We start from the raw sequence: 14,691 nt of genomic DNA on the forward strand, positions 1-14,691 counted from the left end.
TGAAATCCCAGAATAATTCAAAGTACTTCTAAAACCCAGATTCAACACAGATAAATCAATGAACCTAGGCACCTTGGCAGATATCCAAGTAAGATGTGAGATGTTTTACCCTAGCAATGATTGTTTTTTCTTAAGAAAAATTTTGTTTGATTTTCTTTTTCTCTTAGCTATATAGGTTTAACAGTGGGTCAAAGAATTAACACCTGCTGATTAAATTCTAGGAGATGGATTCTGAACCACATTTTAGGTGAAATCTTTGGTTTTTATGAGATGATAACCTATATCATTAGATGCTTAGCAGTATTGCTACATCTACTATTAGATAGGTATAGTGTTAGATGATTATTAATATTTAATATTGATATATCATCTTAATAAATCAGCAGTTACTCCTTAACCAGTTATATATGCAAATAACCATGCAGAGAGACTAGGACCTACTTAATTAGCCTAGAGCCCAATACTGAGCAATAATTACTCCATTCTAAACCTCCAAGCTAGTATATTTTCTTCCCATTCAGATTTCTGACATTATATTTGCTTTTTACACATATAATAGGTCCATCTCATTCCTTCTTGTGCTTCTCAGCCCTCTCCATCTCCATCTCTTCTGTCCTCCCTTCTCTTTCTCCTCCCCTCACTGCACCAGAATGTCCCATCCTATCTTCTTTATTGCTCAGCATTGGCTAGTTGGCTTTTATTGGAAATACAGAGAACAAACAGTGGCATGTTTATACAAACTTGAGACAGAAGATACTTAGAATAAATATCCCAATGCAATGTCCATATTGAAACCAGATAATGGCGTAGAGAAATTAGCATCTGAATGAACAAGGGTAGACTGTGCACAGTCTACAAGACTATAGAACTGTACCTTCTTATTCCTCTGAGGAATAAAAGCTAGAAATGTTTCCAGATATTACTAAATATTTTCTGTAGAGTTAGATTAGCTCTGTGAAGAATCTCTGGCCAGAAGAGAAGATAACCAGCTAAAGCCAACAATCTCTCTAGTGCTATTGTTTGAAGTACTTGACTTGGGAATATTATCTGAAATATTAACACAGCATAAAAAGTTCAGCTATGCTAGTTCCTGCATCCACTACCATTGAATTAGTGAACACTCATGGTTTATTCATTAAATAACTAAATTCATCTATACTGTAACAGACATTTCCTCAGTCATTGGTTATGCAGAATCTCCCCTTTGGGAGCTTAGAGGATGACAGTACCATTTTGTATGATGAAAAGAAAATTTGAAGCCACAGAAACAAGGTATGAGGCCAGTTTTAAAATAATTATATGGATGAAATATGCTATGTTTAGGTGTATATATATATATATATATATATATATATGTATATATATATACATACATATATGCACCTGTATATATGCAATACAATTAACAAAAATGGGCCATGAATTTGAAGGAGAGTACAGAGAGCTATATGGAAGGGTTTATAAGAGGAAAGAAAGGCAGGAATGTTGTAGTTAAATTACAATCTCAAAAGCGAATAAATAGAGAATGAAAGAAAGCAACAGTTGTCGCAATAGTTATCTAGGAATGAAAAGGCAGCAAAACATTAAGAAAGAATTTGAGGGAAGGTGCAAGAGTTTTGTAAGTTACAGATAGACAAAAACAATAAGAGAAATTCATGAGAAATATTTTTGTTTTCTTAAAGGTATATTTATTACAGTTATCTTTTTATTAGCAGGAATGGTATTGTTGGCAAATTGGACAAGAAACAGAAATAAAACAATTACTTTTTTCAGAAGATTATGGCAAAAAATGGTGATCTGGATTTCTGGATATTTATGTTGCAGTAAACATGTATCCAAATGAACACACTATTCGTTATATAATATATATTATATAATAAATAATTTATAATATATTTGCATATTTTATAATATATTAGTTAAATATCATATAATGAATAATATGTTATGAATTTGAGAAGGAAGGGGTAAAGTTGGAATGGAATGAGAAAGGAGCAGAATGATATAAATACAGTACTCATATATGAATTCTCAAAAGAAATAGAAAATTTGTTAAAGTTTTCAAAAGAAATGTGCAGTTTTGTTCATATGTAATATGTGCCCATACTAGTAGTCATTTAAATATTACCAGTGTAAAAAGTGTATTACTCAACTGCAGACTTTCATTTGTCATAGTAGCTACTACAGTTTTCTGTTGTTGATGCAGCTACTTTACTGTACCTTGAGTTATAATGGCCAATTGTACAATAAAACAATGCATTCCTTAACTGTTAAAAAAAATCCTTTTAACAATGTCTTATTATTTACTTCACTTGTTTAATACAAATTTTCATAATATTAGAAATGTTAAATGTATAATATTTTCATTTATAAGAAATATCTCATTTACAAATCTCTTATAAGTCTCCCATTTATAAGAAATCTTTTTCCATATCTCCTTTTCTTATGTCAGGACCTCTAAGAATGCATCTGTAGAAGCCCTTAATTCCTGAGTTCTGATCTCAGGTGGCTCTTTATGCCAGTGTATTGTAGACTCAAGTCTTCTAAGATTTCACCTTGTTATTTTAAAAACAGAGATGACATTTGTCATAAATTACTATTGTGATAATTAGGTATGGTAATTATAAAGATGCAACATAATACCAAGCTCAAAGTTCACTGTAGTAGTTTTCCTGCCTTTTTTCATTGTTTTGCAATGAGAAGGGAAACAGACATAGTGTATTTGGAGTAGTTTTGCCATTATGCATGTTTTAAAAAGGCAAGATTATTTGTAGACTGTATTGTGAATAATGTCAAGATAAGAAAAAATAAACATCCACAAATCCAATTAAGAAAATAATTCAGTGATGTGGATATTGATTAACAATTATTTTGAATAGATAAAATTTAATATATACATTATTCTTTTGTGTTGTTTCTTTTTTTTAATTTTTATTAATTTATTCTTGTTACATCTCAATGGTTATCCCTTTCCTAGTATCCTCCCATTCTTCCCTCCCTCCCATTTTCCCCTTATTCCCCTCCCCTGTGAATGTTCCTGAGGGGGATTTCCTCCCCCTGTTATATGCTCATAGGGTATCAAGTCTCTTCTTGGTAACCTGCTATCTTGTGTTGTTTCTTAATCTTTGTGTAATTAATATTTATTTTCCTAATAAAAATACACATAATAGGACAAAAAGCAAAACTTTCTAATAATGAAAAAGTTTTAGATGAACTATTTACTCCAAAAAAGTAATTATCAAATAAAAGAATATTATTTTATATTGTTTTGTGTATTTTTATCCTGCCAACACTGAATAAGCCAGAGCTCACAGATGGCAAGGCAGTACCTTCAGGGGAAGTGATCAAAAAACAGGCAACAGAGTTCATGTCAAAGATAGCCCCACCTCTCCTTACTAGTGGATCCACATGAAGCCTAGGCTCCTCATAAGATACAACTATGCAGAAGACCTAGGTCCAGTCCATGCATGGTCCTCGTTTGGTGCTTCAGACTCCACAGGCCCTTCTGGGCCCTGGTTGATTGGCTTTGTTGGTTTTGTGGAGCTCTTGTCACCTCTAGGTCCTTTTATCCTTTCCCCCTACTTTTCCACCATAGTCCTTATGCTTCCCCAATGTTTGGCTGTGAGTCTCAGCATCTGGTTGGAACTGTTTCTAGGTGGAGCCTCTTGAAGGACAACTCTGATAGTCTCCTGTCTGCAAGCATAACAGAGTATTGTTAATAGTGTCAGAGGTTAGGTCCCTTCCATGGAGGGGGTCTTGGGGTTTGCTACGTATTGTTTGGACATTCCCTCAATCTCTGTTCTATCTATATCCCTGCACATCCTGTAGGCAAGTTTTGGGTAAGTTTTGGATGGAAGTTTTTGTGAGTGGGGTATTAGCCAGCCTCTATCTCAGTTTCAGTTTCATTCTTTTTCTTTTTCTACTTGATTCTTAGAGTTCCTACCTCAAACCCTTTCTCTCCTTTGTGGATCAATATTAGATTTTTAGTCCTCTAATACCTATGTTTGGTATTAGAATTTGGAATACACATAGGGGTTGGGAAATTAGGAAAAGCACCAGGGAGTCCTTTTAATGGAGCAGAGATAAAATTCTATGCTAATAAATGTTTAAAGGGAACTAATGGATCCGGAAGAGTTAAACTGGGATGTTGGATGACAGGAAAAAGTAAAAGAAGTATGTGAGAAAAAATTATTCTAAAAATTTTTGAAAAATCACATAGACACCTAGCTAGTAGTGTAGAAGAGATAGTTAAGGTATAGTTACCCTATAAAGAGGCAACTTCTTTCTAGATACCACAGGCTAACAAATTAAAAGCCTAGTACTATAAAAGTAACTTTTCCTCCTATTTCAATTGTTGTCTTGGAGGCTTACTGCCTTCCTCAGCTAGCCTGTGCCTAGTCCTGGAAGCTTCTAGCCTCCATATAATCTAACCTAGACCTAGAATGTTTTCAGCCTCTCAGACTTACTGTTTAATAAGCTCACCCTTACTTGTTTTTTATGAAGTCTGGGCTGGCTGAGTTGTTCTGGCTCAAATTCTTCTCCCAGCTGACGTATTGAATCTAGCTTCTGTCTCATCCCAGAATTGCTCTGCTTGGCCTCAAACTAACTCTACAATCTGCTCTAATCTTCTGGCTTGTTCCATCTTCATCTGAGTTCTCTCTCTGACACCCTTTTCTGTGCTGGTAAAACTGCCTCATCTGTAGCTTCCCTTTCCTCTCTCTTCTCATTAGAGTTGGACATATCCTATTCTGACAAGTCTTCTATGATTCATTACCTTTTCTGCCACTCATTTGTATATCACTTTCAAGCATGGCTGCTTCCTTCTACAAACTAACTTTACCTTCCTTTGGGATTAAAGGCATGTATCACCATGCATGGACCTACGCTTTTCTTTACCTGAATCTTGCTCTATATGAGGCTGGTCTTGAACTCAGATCTGCTTGCCTCTGTATCCTAGATTAAAGGCATGTTTGTAGTCTAGCTAGATCACACAGACTTAGAATATCTTTGGATGTGTTTTCTTGCCAGCCAAATCACATAGACCAAGAAGGCCTTTGGGTGTGATCTCTTGCCAGAACAGCCATGTTCTAACTTAACATTTCTCTACACAGTACTAGAAATGGGTTTCTTCTTTTAGAGTTGTTGGCCATTGAGGTCCCAAAGATTCCTAAACAATAAAGGCTATTGCCAATACTATTGTCACCATCAGACCATGACAGTAAGACTGTTTCTGAAAACAAGACATGATAAAGTCACATAACAGAAATATAGAAGCATCAGAACCATTAGCTACCTTTCCTGGCATTGTAAGTTGTTATGCACACTACCAGGGGAGAATATTATGAATCATAATGAACTATGAGCACTTCATGCAACAATAATGACCTGCTTGGCAAGATATCCCCACTAGTAAAATAGTGGTTCAAACATCATAAGACTAGACAACCACTTTCTGATAGGATTTAAGTTCCATCCTACAAGAGGAAATTTATATTTAGTACAATTGCAGGGCCAAGAACCTGTGACTATGGTCATAGGCCCTAGGCAATAATATATTATTATTACTCTGCTAAATAGACATAATATTAAACTGGATCTGAGGAATAAATTATTTTATGAGGAGTATCTTTTTATTAATCTTTAATATTTTACATATGCATTATGTTATTGCCCATATATACAATAAACTACCTACAGCAATAAGAACCATAAAATAATCAGGAATTATATAAATATTGTATTCATAGTGTTTTGACTATTTATATTTGCCAGCCTTGAAGGAAACATATTTTTCCTATCTTGGTGCATCTAAAATTCTGAATGTAAATCAATATGTATCATACCCTGTCATTATCAACTTAAAACATCTATCTATACCTAAAAACACCTAAACTCCTAAACAATTAAGCTTAATTATAAAACTAAACTATCTGGTCTTCAACCCCATCATAGACTTGAGAAGGGATAAAATTAATTTATATATATATATATATATATATATATATATATATATATATATATATATATATATATATATATACATATATACATACATACATACATACATACATACGGACCAATTGGGATTGGAAACTTTCTTCAAAGGTGTCCTTGGATCTCTCTTGTTCTGGTGAGGAACAGCAACTGAAACACTTGGTGCTGGAATATGAAGGATGCAGAATGTCAGTGTCCAACATGCTGAGAGGAATGAATCTGTCAAGTCTGATCCAGTGTCAGTGTCTGATTATTTTGTTCTGAAAACATATAATTTCTCACCAGCATTATACAGTCCTTAAATTATAAATGTATAAGGTGTGCATGATACACAGAACAACTAAGGCTGGTTCTCTGCTCTTTGTATGAGCAGAAAAGAGACATCTGTAAATCTTCATCCATGCCATACAAAGAATGGCATCTAATAATAATTCACAGGGATTCTGTAGCCAACAAGAAGCATTGTCTATGACTAGACATTCATTCAGTCTCAGAGCTATGCCCGTGCAGTGAGATTAGCAATATTAATCACCTGTTGGTTCTTCAGCATTCTTACACCCATAGTTGAGTGCATCTTTCAACTCTCATTGAGTATCTTCCATTTGTAATAGAAGATGATTAACAGGAAGAGCTACAACTGTCCAATATGTAGAGAACAATAGGCTGTGGAGTGCTCAGACCTAAATGCATCATCTACACTGCAATCTCTCCTCCCAAGGCTCAGAAATCATCATGAAAGAAGGGGAAAAAAAAAAAAAACAAAGGCTTTGAATGAATGAAAAGAAACAGTGTCCTTAGGATACATCAGAGAATCTGTACTTGTGAATTCATGGCAGTTATGGCAGTATACACAAACCAGACTTAATGTCAAGAAAAGAGGGAGGGGACATGAAATCAAACCCTTAGCCAAGAACTGCTGGCAATTTATAGCTGCTGAGAGAGTAAGAGTTAATTTTTTGTTTGTTTGTTTTTTAAGAGTGTTGTCATTGGTAGGTAGACAGTTCTCCAATGGAAGGCCACACATTCATGAACAAATGGGCAGCAGTAAAAGCAAAATGGATGTAAATTTTGGTGGGTAGGAAGCAGGGTGTGCATCTGGAAAGAGTTGGAGGAGAGGATGCATATAGTCAACATATTGTACAAATTCTCAAAGATGCAATCAAAACAAAAAATGCCAAGAAGGTCCCACTTACAATAGTTTAATTAACAAGTACTAGACAGAATTCTTTGGCCCCTTCTTATTGTCAAATAGCACACTGACGACTCATAATCCTTTCCACCTTGTTTCAGAGCCTGAAATTCACTCTAAATCTTCCATAAACTGTGATCTGTAGCCTATTAATTTTAAGTGGACCTCTTTTATTGGCTTGTTTGAATCAAATATATTACATTATAAGAGCCGCCTTTAAGCCTTCTGCTAAATCACAATTCTGCAGACCGTTACCCTGAACCATCTTACCCTTTACATTCATTGCTTTTATATTGCCACAACGCGCCCAAACTTCTTGGAAGTCAGTAGAAGAAAAACACAAAGCTGGACTAAATGGTGGAAAATACTGATGTCTGAAAATCAGAAAGTAACACCCCAAGGTGTTGTTATTTATTACCTTAATCTTGGAGAGGAACCCTCTGCAGCTTTAGTCACTGAATACATGCTAAGAAGTCATATATTTGCCCATGGTGCTGGAACTGTACCACGAGTTTTCATTCACTAAAAAGACTCAAACAAAAGAAAAAAATCTAACACTATGTTCAGACATGGAGCACAGGATTGTGGTACCTGGGGGCTGGGTAGGGAACAGAGGAAGAGGGCATTGTGGACACATTTGCTCTGTGCCTACAAGTACCATTCAGACTGAGGTGCACAAGGGAAATTCTAAAAACACAATGGTGACCCAATGAATTGAGGAGATGAACAGAGTTTGGAGCATCCAATGTGGTTACAGTGTGTGGAAATAAGAGAGATAGGAAGAAAGAGAAGAACAGATATCTTCATAAGAACCCTCTCATGTCTTTGGCTGAATACTATTAGCCGCTTTGTAAGGTGACCTTCTCTGGGGCAAGAAACAAACAACTGCTGGATGGATATGAGTTACAAAATTTCCCTAATCCTGTCCCAAGGGTGGGGCTAGAATTTCCAGGCTGAAGTATATTTGCACTCTGTTTAAACAAAGTAAAGAAAATTTGCTGAAAACTACTACATTCTATACAAATTTCAGAGAACCGTCACTTTAACAATGCATGAAAATAGCACTAGAAGTCAGGCTACTTAGAAAACTCTTGAGAAAGATAAGCTACATTGCTGTTAAGAATATACATTTCCACATTCTTTAAAGGGCAACAAATGTAAGAAAATATAAGTGTGATATTCGCAATGTACAGTATTCAGAGGCAGCACCTGTACTTGTCCTTCTACCCACAAAGAGGAAACCTGTATAGAAATATCATTCCACTTTAATAGAACAGGAAAAAAAAATAAACAGCAAACAGAAACTACATTTTAGTGGTGCCCATATATGGGCAGCATCCAGCAGTTTCTAATTGGACTTTAGGCCTGCTTCTCAACAGGAAGGAAATAGTGCCTGGTGATGGAAACCTATACAAGTACCTAGAATTAGTGTGATCATAGAGGGGTCCCTTCTATGTCTGCTTTACTGAACTAATATAGTTCCTAACTGTACTCTAACTAGACATGTGTTCTTACACTACTGTCAGTCCTCATCACAGGAGCATCTCTTTGCAGAACACTGATATTATTACATCACACAGTTAGCCAAGATACAATATGAAATAAAAGAAAAACAACTTGATCATGGGTGCTTAGACCCAGTGAATATATCTACAGCACAATCCCTGCACCTTAAGAAAGGAGAAAGTCATGGAAGTAAGATCAGAGGATCCTGAAGACTGTGGACAGATGTGTGTCCCCTGGACATGGCAGGAAAGCTACATAAATGACACCTCAACAGTATGGCTGCTTAAATAGGTCCTAAAAAATGACAGTACTCCATTTGAACATGTAGAGGGGGGGAGGTTTTCGCTGGTCACCAACCACAGAGAAAAGATCTAAAGCAGATAAGGACTGCTGAGAGATGGAAAGATAATTGTCCCCAGAAACCAGCCACCTTTTACTTATTCAATTCCAAGTGCTGGGCACTGAAATCATAGGCTTAGAAGCAGCCTAAAGTTTCTCTGCAGGTTGCACTCATATATCTATTCATATATGTATATGTATATGTATATATATATATATATATATATATATATATATATATATATATATATATATATATATATATATATTTGTAACAATTAAGGAAAAAGAGGCCAAGAGTTTGAAAGGGAATGAGGAAGATATATGAGGGGTTAGAAGGAAATATAACTATATTTTAATTTAAAAATATAAAAATAGATAATACATCATGAGATACCATGAAATTCTAGAACCACACATGCTAAGAAAAATACTGAGTTACTCGTTTTCCTCATGTTGCTGGACCTGACTCTGAATTCTGCTGTATTAGCCTTCAAAGTGACCTGTACCGGCCACAATTACACTTTGTCACGATATACTGATCATTTTTCTAGAACTTCTGGAATTTATAAATAACATGGATGGAAAAATAATATTCTCACAATAGTTTCTAAGCCATTAAATATTTTTTTTCTAATCTGCTCAATGGACTTTCTTCTGTTTACATTTTGGGTAGGTAACTTGGCTGTATGTGTGGATTATGCATAAAGGTATGTTTTCCTCTCAAAACTTCTTAGAAAGGACAGTGCAAGATAAGTCTCACTACAATGCTACAGAACTTACCAGACATATTTTAAAATAAAAATTCAATTTTGGCTACATTGATGAAATAAATTCAACTATTGAAAGCTGTAAAAGAAAAGCTTAAAACAAGAGGCAAAACACAGTCCCTCACTACAGAGACCACATTAACAGATAATTTACTCTAGCAAAATTACTTCTCAAAAAAGAGAAATAAAATGATATAACATGTTGAATATCCCAAAGGATCTAGCAAATCCTCTTGAACCTAATTAACCATGAAAAACTGTAGGGTAAATATTAAAGTATAAAAGTCAAATGCAACCCTATATATGAGGCACTTAAGTAGAACTTGAGCATTTAAAATTTATTTAAAACAGCCCTTAAAATTAAGTGTTTAGATATAAGTCTAACAATGCCTATATAATCTGTATGTGAAAAACTACAAACCAGGCCTTTGTTTTTTTCTAATAAAATTTATTTTTAAGAAAAAAATATAAGAATATATTTAAGTCATTTTAGTTTTCTAAATAAATGAAAATGTAGTATATATTATTATGTTATACATGTGTCTATATATATGCCATAAAACAATGTGTTTACTCTTAATATACATGCAATATTTCACACACAAAATATGAACGATAAACCCACAAGCACATGAAAGAATTAAACCATATGACAATGACAATATAGGGAGAATACAACAAATGCAACAATTTAGCTGAAATATAAAAGCTATTGTGAAAATAAATTTTCATATTAATGTGATAAAGGACATAAATATGCAATCACATGAATAGAAAAATACTTATGCATAAAACAATCTAAAAGCAGTCTTCTATTCCTTGATGAAAGACTGAATGCTTCCCTTGAAATTGGCCATAGGTTAAGACTCTCAGCACTTTCATCCAAACACAAAAATAAAGTGCTAGAAAATGTACTGTGCCAGTTTAAGTAGGCTAGTTAAGTCCACCTTGGAAAGGAAGAGTGGAAACTGTGTGGGTGAACATGGTAGGGAACATACATTTGTGAAGCCACACTTTCATAAAGGTACTATAATTAATGAATGAGTTCATCATGGTCGAAGCATCCAAGGTAAATAGAGAAATATGTACTTAATATTAATGGACCAATTCTATGTGAAATAAAAGAAACAATTCTATTCACATAAAGCTTAAAAAAAAGACAAATAATTAAATCTACTAAAAGAATTACCACTCTTATATAGGAAATAATAAATTTTTTCACAAGAAATGAAAAATATATAAATGAATGAAAAAGAACATGCATTTATATTCAATCTTTTCGAGGCTAAAACTTCCCTCAAAGTTCAAAGTAGTTACTGGCAAAATGAAAAGAGGTGAGTATTTTTATAGAAATCAAAAAGCTGTTTCTAAAATTTATTTTGAAATGCAATAAACACAAAATAACTAAGACCATTCTGGAAAAGTGGTGAAGTCAAAGGGCTCACGTGTCCAATTCAACCCTTTATTGTAATTATACAGTAATCAAAACAGTGTAGAACTGGAGGTGTGGGGGGTGGAAATAAAAGGAGCAGAATTGGAAGTCCAGAAGGAAATTGTTAGATTTATAGTTAACTCTTCTGCATACAAGATGCCAAGGTCGTTTTATGGGAAAAGCAGTCTTTTCAACAATAGTGATAAAATAACTAGTAACTCCTATGTAAAAAAATGAAATTACACGTTTATAGATACCACGCAAAACTGAAAATATCTGAAACTAAAGAGCTTTTCCCCCTCAGTCACAGTCATAGGGGAAGGGAGTAGGGGGAAAATGGGAGGGAGGGAGGAATGGGAGGATACAAGAGATGGGATAACCATTGAGATGTAATATGAATAAATTAATAAAAAACCCCAAAAAGGCTACGTGTGTGTGTGTGTGTGTGTGTGTGTGTGTGTGTGTGTGTGCGCGTGTGTGTGTGTGTTTGAGATAGGGTCTATCTAAATAGTCCTGGTTGTCCCTGGAACTGCCTATATAGAACAGAATGCCCTGGATCCTCACAGAGATCTGTCTACCTCTGTGTCTGGAGTGCTAGGATTAAAAGCCTGTGCTACCATGCATGGCAGGAAAAATATTGTTAAATTAGCCAAAAATTCTTAGATAAAACTAACACAGAGCAAGCTGTTGGGGCTAGTTGTTGTTGTCGTCGTCGTTGTCTTGTTTTTTTGTTTTTGTTTTTATTTTCGAGACAGGGTTTCTCTGTGTAGCCTTGGCTGTCCTAGACTTACTTTGTAAACTAGCCTGGCCTTGAACTCACAGCAATTCACCTGCCTCTGTCCCCGCCCATCCTGAGTGCTGGGATTAAAGGCATGTGTCAGCACTCCCCGCCCCATTGGGGCTATTTAAAGGCGCTCGCAGGACCCAGAGCTGCACAGTTGTCGGTCAGTGTGTATAACGTGCAACGGTCGTAGCCAGCCATCTGGAACTCAGCAATGGCGCCAAGATGCCCATCCTGGGCCTGGGCACCTGAAAGTCCCCTCCTGGCCAGGTGACTGAGGCCGTGAAGGATGCCATCGACACTGGGTACCACCACATTGACTGCACCCAGGTGGACCAGAATGAGGAGGTGGGAGTGGCCCTCCAGGAGAAGAAGCTCAAGGAGCAGGTTGTGGAGCGCCAGAGTGGAGCTCCAGGAGCTCTTCATTGTCAGTAAGCTGTGGTGCACGTTCCATGACAAGAGCATGGTGAAAGGAGCCGGCCAGAAGATACTCGGTGACCTGCAGCTGGACTACCTGGATCTCTACCTTATTCACTGGCTAACAGGGTTCAAGGCTGGATCTGTTTCCCGCTAGATGCATCAGGGGATGTGATTCCCAGTGACACCGATTTTGTGGACTCTTGGACAGCCATGGAAAAACTGGTAGATGAAGATTTGGTGGAAGCGATTGCTGTCTCCAACTTCAACACTCTTCAAATTGAGAGGATTTTAAACAAACCTGGCTTAAAACATAAACCTGCGGTTAACCAGACTGAGTGCCACCCACACCTAACTCAGGAGAAGCTGAGTCAGTACTGCCGTTCCAAAGGTATCATGATGACTGCGCACAGTCCCCTTGGTCCTCCTGACAGGCCCTGCGCCAAGCTTGAAGACCCTTCTCTCCTGGAGGGTCCCACGATCAAGGCAATTGCAGCCAAGAACAATAAAAGTACTGCCCAGGTGCCGAGCCGATTCCCTATAGAAAGGAACTTGGTGGTGATGCCCAAGTCTGTGACACCAGCATACATTGCTGAGAACTTTAAAGCCCTTGATTTTTAGCAGAGCAGCGAGGATGTGACCACTCTACTCAGCTACTATGGGAGCTGGAGGGTGTGTGCCTTGATGAGCTGTGCCAAACACAAGGATTACCCCTTCCACACAGAAGTCTGAAGCTTCAGATCCCTGCTCTTGCCCAGTGACTTGCACCTGTTCTTCCTGCCTCATCTGTTCTTGCTAGTGTCCTTTGTCTTTTGTCCTCTGCACTGGGTGGCACCTTGGAGAGTTTGTTGGTTTGGTGTAGGCTCTGGAGAGCAGTGTCAATAGCTGAGGTGTTTCTTCCAGCCTTTCTTGGTCTTTCTTCTTCCCCACCTGAAGGATGTTTAATACTAGTACCCTTTCCAGCCAAAGAGAACAAGACTTACAGCCCAAGTAGTGCCACTCACTGGCAGGTTTTGAGTGCTTAGATCTATAATCCTTTCGGTCAGACTTCTCTTTGCCTCAAATTAAAAACTCTTTTTGTGAGAAAAAAAAACCCTAACACATAGTGATTGACATAGGAAAAAAAGCAATGATGTGTTGAACATATCATGAGAACTAAGTTGCTTGTGCTTTAGAAGACTCTAGAAAAATAAAGAAAATTAAAATATAGGTCAATATGTTGGGAGATATTGTCTCTAATTTAAATATCTGACTAATATAGGTAAATGCTCTATTCCATCATATGTAAAGAACACTTTTAACTTACAATTAAAAAATAACAATGTAACAACAAGAAAGAATCAGGATGTGTACTATGCACTCTCACATAGCCATCCTACACACACACACACACACACACACACACACACACACACACACACACACACACCAAGCAGTTATGTGGGAGCTAACAAACTATATGTGATTCCAGGAGCTTGAATGCTACATCCCTCCAATATCTCTTTAAACTCTCATTGAGTTTCTTGCTTCCAATATTGTTCTTCAATGCTTACTATTACCTGTGTTGTTATTGACCTTATATGTGCGTGCCAAGACAAGGTCATTAAACATTATTTTATAATCCTTCATAAATAAAGAGCCTGCTACAGTACATTGCACATAGTCACTATTAAGTTAACATGATCACGGAATGAAAAAAGGTAACAGGCCTCAATTAAGCATCACTTAAAGGGAAGACAGAATGTAAAACTAACAAATTTGTCCTTTCATATCAACAAGTGGGAAGCTTTAAAGCTTATAATTCTTATTCTTAGCAAATTTCATTTACCAAAATGATAGAAAATTGGCAATTTATATAGAGTATTTGAAAGTTGTATTTCCGTTAACTTAGGTTTCTTTTCTTTAAAATGCCTGTTTAGTGTGGTTACTTGATTCAGATTAGCAATCAACTTCAAATTCTAGTGTACATTCTGAGCAGCTGAGACTGCCTTCGGTCAATCCATGAAATATGAGAAATAAAAAAAAAAAAAAAAAAAAAAAACCAAATATCAACTCAATGGTAAAAGAAAAATACCATAGCCTAAGATTTCCATTGTTTGGCCATGGTATGTAGTTTATCAAATCAATTATTATTTTCCAATCTGATCATTTTTAAAATTTATGTTTATCCAAAGAGTAAAGCAAAATGGCTTTCTGAGCTGAGCATGCATACAAAGCAAGTAAGTGATCATTAATTATGCATGACATTACATACCAATTATTT

The 14,691-nt window shown here is 36.2% G+C and overlaps 1 pseudogene; it reads left to right on the forward strand.

The window, feature by feature from the left end:
• LOC127198767 (aldo-keto reductase family 1 member B1-like) overlaps positions 1-13,160 on the forward strand; it is a 65,598-nt pseudogene extending 52,438 nt beyond the window's left edge.
• Positions 13,161-14,691: the final 1,531 nt, after the last annotated feature.

This window comes from Acomys russatus, chromosome 2, assembly GCF_903995435.1.
Source record: "Acomys russatus chromosome 2, mAcoRus1.1, whole genome shotgun sequence".
Classification (NCBI taxonomy): Eukaryota; Metazoa; Chordata; class Mammalia; order Rodentia; family Muridae; genus Acomys; species Acomys russatus.